Source organism: Lycium barbarum, chromosome 1 (genome assembly GCF_019175385.1).
Source record: "Lycium barbarum isolate Lr01 chromosome 1, ASM1917538v2, whole genome shotgun sequence".
Classification (NCBI taxonomy): domain Eukaryota; kingdom Viridiplantae; phylum Streptophyta; class Magnoliopsida; order Solanales; family Solanaceae; genus Lycium; species Lycium barbarum.
This window is the reverse complement of record NC_083337.1, coordinates 130,083,619-130,090,406: the sequence shown is the minus strand read 5'-3', so window position 1 is coordinate 130,090,406 and position 6,788 is coordinate 130,083,619. Positions and strand designations below refer to the sequence as shown.

At 35.1% G+C, this 6,788-nt stretch overlaps 1 long non-coding RNA gene across 2 annotated transcripts; it reads left to right on the top strand.

Moving 5' to 3' along the window:
- Positions 1–1,349: 1,349 nt before the first annotated feature.
- On the top strand, positions 1,350–6,577 carry LOC132601400 (uncharacterized). Of its 2 annotated transcripts, XR_009567557.1 has the most exons (4): positions 1,350–1,534; positions 2,960–3,015; positions 3,996–4,083; positions 6,301–6,577. It is a non-coding gene; the product is annotated as an uncharacterized LOC132601400 (long non-coding RNA). The 2 variants fall into 2 exon arrangements; XR_009567558.1 differs by lacking the exon at positions 6,301–6,577 and having other exon boundaries at positions 3,996–5,094.
- Positions 6,578–6,788: the final 211 nt, after the last annotated feature.

The following is a 6,788-nucleotide window of genomic DNA, read 5'->3' as shown; positions in this document are numbered from 1 at the left end:
TCTTTGCTTTTCATTCTACCATCCCATTATCTCCGTTACTGTAATCATCTTCCTGGGTCTTTAATGGTGAAAGTGAAGTACGAACTCTAGAATATCAATAAACCTTCTAAATTTGATGGGTTAGAATTATCAACACGTATTTATCTTTTAAATGAATTGACTAGTTTCTATTTGTCATAAATTGAACAATTACAATAGTAAACTAAGTGATTGAGACCTAGGGTTCTATAAAAATGGTGTCTTTATCATAGAAAATTGTTGGTAATGGGAATGTTGGATAGAATGTGGTAGAAATTGATGTTTTATGAATATTAGGAGCCTTGATAGGTTGTTTATCACCTAGAAAATCATCCACCCTTAGAATGGGGAGAGGGAAGGGTATTTCTTGCCTTGGTTTTGCAAATTGAGCAATGTTACTCATTAAGCTTTCTATTTTTCGACCGCGAATGTATTGAGGCTTTGAGGAACGGAAAGGCTGTAGCAGAGTGATAGGCATTGTTCCAGCTCTACTTTGAGGTAGGTTACAGTTTACTTGAGTTAGACTTTGATAGTAGAATGTATGTTTTTGTGATTCCATTAGGAGATAGCATGTCTAGTATTCATTACATGAAATTGTGTGGTTAAGCTCCTATGTGCTTGTGATTGAGTGTTGTGTAGGGTTCATGCAATTATTCCTGTGTGATTTAATCTGCAGTGGATATTTTGTGATGAGAAGTTAATATAATCTTCTCAAGGGTATTATGACTTGAAATGATGAGGTGAATATAGATATTACGAAGGTAAGAAATAATGTTCGGTAGAAGGTTTGAAAAAGCACACATGTGGCCTAGACTATGGGCTCGTGGTTCAAGGATAGTTCCGCAAATGAGAGGTTTATTGTTATATCCCGCCTTCGAAGTTCGTTCCGGAGCGGAGGTTGTGCTCGGGTCCGAGGAGTGTTCCGGAACGAGTCTGTTATATCCCGTATTTTTATACGTCGAGTTATTCGCAAGAGAATCGACTCAAGTTAAAGACGGGATCATTTTCGGGCACGAAACAGAAAATCTTTAATTTTCGGTCTCTATTAGAAAATGAATTGTTTATGAATTTTACTTAGTGTAAAAATATTAATGGAAAGTTGGGATTAATTTACCATGATTAGATTATTAAGTGGGGGTTAAAATTTAAATCTTTCACTAAACAAGTCATTAGTGCACAAAGTGGGCCCCACCAAGACATGTGGCCAAATATAATTGGCTCAAGCCTTGGGTGGGCCACGTGTCCAGCCCATGAGCTGCATCTAAATGGGAAAATAATGACTCACAAGTCCATCCAAACCCTCATTTCATCTTCCACAACAAGCTAGAGAGAGAGAGAAGACACAAGCCATGGCATTCGGCCATGGCTAGCAAAATTGGAGCTCGAATTTCTTGATCAAAAAAATCAGATTTTCAAAGTATTCCAACCCGTTAGGAAGGCTATAATAACGTGGATTAGTCATTTGGAGCAACAAGAACAAGTATTATTTCATTTCACAACTTCTAGCCAAATTAAGGTAAGATTTCGTTTTCTTTTGTTATAAGATTGGAGTTAATGATGTTGTAATGGATCTATTAAGTTGTATTATGTGAAGTTGGAAGTAAGATTTTATTTTGATTTAAAGTTGGCATTAAAAATGGGCAGATTTGGAGTTGTTTTAATTGGGTTGAGTTTGATTAGTGTTGTCACTATTATGGTATGATATTTGTAGATAATTGTTTATATTGAAGGGCTGGAAATATGGTTATTGACATGTATAGGGGCTGTTGTCAATGGTAAAAATTATACTTGATTCCATGTGTTTGTGATTTTGTGGAATAAAGGTAGAAAATTGTATTTCGATGTTGTAGTGTTGATAGACTGTTTTGGGTTTCCTATTGAAACAAAATTGAAGTAATTCTTGTACAATGGATGGTTGTTGTTATTAATGTTATGGATTATGTGTAAAAGGTGAAAGGAAAGTTTAAATCATGTTAGAACTTGTTGTGAAATTAGAGCAGTTTCCTTGCATATAATAGTTGATGTTGTTGTTGTTGTGGGCTGTTTTGATAAGGTTTTTGGTGGAAAATCTCATGTGATTATATGGTTATTTGAGGTTGTCATTGTTATGGTTAAATTGTAGTTAGGGGTTGTTCTTGAGGAATTGGAGAACTAAGGATAGTTAAGAATTGTATTGTGACGTTATAATGGATGGGGCTGTTTTAGAACTTGTTGTAATGTTACGATAGTTTTCTTGCATATAGAGGTTGATGTTGTTGCTGTGTTGTTGCTGATGTGAATTATCAAACTTGGAGGAAAGAAGCGTATAAAATATCGTATGCGAAGTGTGTCGATCTGCTTGGTATATTCTTAGATGTTCGTGAGATTATCGGTCATTGTTATGTGGTAACTAAGGACTGTTTTGTAATGAATTTCGTGGCTGTTTTGTGATGAATTTCATGGCTGTTTTGTGATGAATTTTGTGGCTGTTTTGGGGCTGCTTGTTATAAATTTCGTGGCTGTTTTGTAGTGACATTTTGGGGGTTGTTTGTTGTAATTTTCGTGGCTGCTCTTGTTGAGTCGAAATGCAAGGATTATAGTTATGATTATGTACAATATATGTAGTATATTTGTTGGAGTATGGGCTGTTCTTGATGGCTGGTCTAACATTGTTAAAGGGGCTGGATAAACATAAGAAATTAGTGTATTAATCACTTTGTTGTTGTGGTTGTTGTACTCCATGGATGTAAAGAGAAAGAATGATAGCAATGGTGTATGTAGTGCATATGGGGCTGATTTTGTTATGTCCTTGAGTTGTGTCTTGTTATTGATGTTGTTGACCTCGTATGTGTGTTGTGGATGTATGCAAGTAGTGGAAGTGCTGCCCACTTGTTTTTATACAAGAACGAGTTATCGTTTACTAGCAACCACCAATTTGACGGATATGCTACCATTGTTATAGGTTGAAGTGCCAATCGAGACGAGTTTAAATTATTGAATTGGTACAGACGACAAACGGTATGTAAAGCCTACCTTTTTTTCTTTTGGCATGACCTTTATGAAATGAACAAATAACGTATATGTATGCTTCTAAAGAAAATCTTATTCTTAGGGCCAGTAGGATGGCTAATATCTTTGACTTCCTTAAGCTATTCCATATGGCTTGATACGTATTTATGATGTTCGAAGATTCTAGTTGTTATGTTTCCGAATGTTGTTCGAAAGAGAATCGATATGACTAAAGTCTTTTATGAATATTTTGATACGTAGATATGGTCTTAAAGTTTCTATTTGATTTGACCCATAATGTTATTTGAAAGTTCCCCTAATATGAAGGTCACTCGAATTTCCGAAAAGAGCTTCTGAAATGCCTTTAGAAAGTTCTGTACTTCAAAAGTTTGTAACTTCCGTATACTAACTCCGATTGACCCGAACCTGATTTCTCAGCCTTCGGATGCCGTAAATATATTTGTTTATCAAGTTTTGAAATTTATTTATTTATATGCATATGGTTTCCGCACTACTCTGCTCGTGCCTACTACTATGATATCGCTCGCCGGATCAAGGGCCGGTTTTATAATTGTGCGCACTATGTATATTCGGCAGTATGATGTGTTGCGGTTCCCGAGACCTCTCCATAGGGCCGGGTACCGCTTATATACGGCGTTATGATGTGATCTGGCATATGATATGTTCTGATGTTTTGATATGATGTGATGATATGATATGTTCGGGGATTGTACGGAGATTTGAAACCTTCTGGAGTATGATGTGTTGTGGCGCCAGTGTCGAAGTGGCGACCACGTTCCTGAGCCTTGTGCATGATTTTATTTGCATTATTTATGTTTTTAAAACAGGTTTGATATACTGATTTTGTAACTGCTTTCCATACTCCCTATTTCAGTTTTGATTTGGATTACTGTACTTCATGCTTTACATAATCAGTACATATTTCGTACTGACCCCCTTTCTTCGGGGGCTGCGTTTCATGCCTGCAGGTACAGACGTTTTTTTCTGGTGACTCACCCATGTAGGATATATTCTGCTACTTTGGAGTGCTCCTTTGACTCGGAGCCCATACTTTTGGTAAAGACCTTTCATTGTATATGTCTCTGTATATGTATGTATGACTATCTGGGGTACGCGGGGCCCTGTCCCGTCATATGTTCTGTTATGGTTTGTAGAGGCCTGTAGTCATATATGTGGGTCATGGGTCATGTTTGTTCGATTATATTTGTGATTTGTGCCTTAAGCGGTCCCGTTTGCTATTATGGCCAAAACGGCCCATATGTTTGTATATGTATGTGTATCCGGGCGATGTGTATTCCGCCAGCCTATCGATTTTCGGTATGATATTTCTGTACGGGTGACCGCTTAAGATGATATCTGTTTTCAGTATCTGTTTAAAATGACGTATGATAAGTTTGAATAAACCTTTGATATGTCGATCTGGTACGTAAGTTCGTTTGGGTGTCCAAATAGGACACCAGTCGCGGCCCACGGGGCTGGGTCGTGACAGAGTCGTACATGGACACCATGGGTCCCCTGCAGGTTATAACTACTGAGGTATGACATCAGATAGCATATGTGTACAGCTAGTGGGGTTATGGTGATAAATTTGTTTCCGTTGGAGTTGACATGTTCTGATTCTTAGCAACTTGTTGATTTGTTGTGATTGTCCGTGGTTGACTTGTTGTGATATATTGATACTCGTGCATGATTGACTGGCTTGTTTATTCTATTGATTTCATAAGATATGCACGATACTAATCTTAGTCGGCCTATGATGCTTATTGGTACATAGTGTTTGAACTGATAATACCTTGCTGCATTCTTTGAGTGCAAATTTTGACATAAAGACCGCTACTCGTCCTCACATCTAGCGTGGAGGATATTTGCTGACAGATTTTGGGGTGAGCTTCTTCTCATGCCAGGACGTCCGAATAGCTTCTACTTATGATTTCTTTTCTGATTCTGGACATTATGGATATTTATTAGGCAGATTTCAGTTCTTAGACATGTTTTGGCTTAGAGTCCTGTACGATGACTTTCGGATTTTAGGGGTTGTAATATTTAGAACTTCCGCACTTACTACAGTATTTATGGCATGATTTACTTGTTCTTTTTTGTTAAATGAGTAATAATTGTTTATCTTGATTTATATAAAAATCGTATTTAATGGATTAGGTGGTATGTATGTTGGTTCGCCTATTTGGATTTAGATGGCTGCCGGTCATGATAGGTTGGGTTGTTACAATAATCATTCTTGCACTGTGACTTCAGTTCTTGGGATTGTATTATGACTTAGTATTTTTTCGCACATTCAGTATTTATGTTATGACTTAAGCTTATTACTGATTGTTGTTTATATTTTATGTTGAATCGAAATTTGATTAAGTAATTGGAATTAAGGGGATGGTACGCCCACTTTGGGGGGGGGGGGGGGGGGGGGGGGCTGTTAGTGTAGTTGCCGTCATGACTATGATATTTGGGTCATGACAACTTGAGGGTTATATTTTTACACATTGTACATTGAAATTCATTATGCTATTCATCTTTGACTTTTTCTTTATTTCCTTTTTTTTTATTTTGGTAAGAATTTTATTGATTATATTTAGATCATAACTAAATCTTTCTACATCACTACTAGGAATGTTGTTGTATCTTATTATAGAAATCAAATTAATTTATAACTTCATAAAACAATTGTTAATAAGTTACTTGCCAATCTTCTCAAACTTATTTTAGATTTCAATAAACTAAAATTAGAGCATCCTAAAAACTACATATAGCAAGCTAGGGAATATATATTTTACAAGTTACAATCATCACAAATTTATCGCACAGTTTTCAAAACAACAATGAGAAAGACAAGCATCACTTTGCTCTCCATGGCTTTCATGATGCTCATTACAATAGGTATATCTCCTTATGTTTTTTTAATATCTTATTAAAATGAAAATTCTATTATTGCAGATATTGTTTTATGTCTAAAGACACAATTCAGTTCTTAAAATAACAATGTTTCATAATATGAATTGATAATGTTGTAGATTCTGAATTATAAATTTATGTTCACACAATATTATTCCTAAATATCTTTGATTTCAAGGAATTCCTTAATAAAAGACATATCAAAATCCTATTTTAATTATTTCAATATATAATCTATCAAATGGTAGCAAAACTATTTCTATATTTAATACCAACTATTTTTATGTTAAAGTTTATCTATTTTTAGTTATAATTGTACTACTTTAGAATGAAAATTTGACTTCTATTTATTTATTTATTTATTTATAGGCCTGCAGAATGTACAAGGTTCAGTTTTGATAGGTGAACCATGCACAACAGTTGCGGATTGCCGCCATTCTTGCCAACATGGCATGATCTACTATTGCGCAAATGGATACTGCCATTGTGATATGAAGGAGGAGGCTATCGGCTAAAGTGCTGCAAGAGTTTTTAGAAAACTTGTATAAATTAATATGACATTGTGATTGTACACAAGAACAACTATTCATCACAATATCCTTTCGTTGGTGGAAATAATGAAGACTTCAAGTATTAATTGAGAATCTTGTCCCTTTTTTGATATATTTTATTAGCACGAAAAGATGTTACTTTCTTTTTTCATAACTAGATGTTAATTCTTTTATTTTAATTGTTATCATGACTTAAATTCTTATATTATATTCATACACTCTTTATATATAGTAAATAAGCATTGATATAGTCACTCAAAAATCCAAAATGAAATAAATATTGGATTTTGTATAAAACTAAAAATA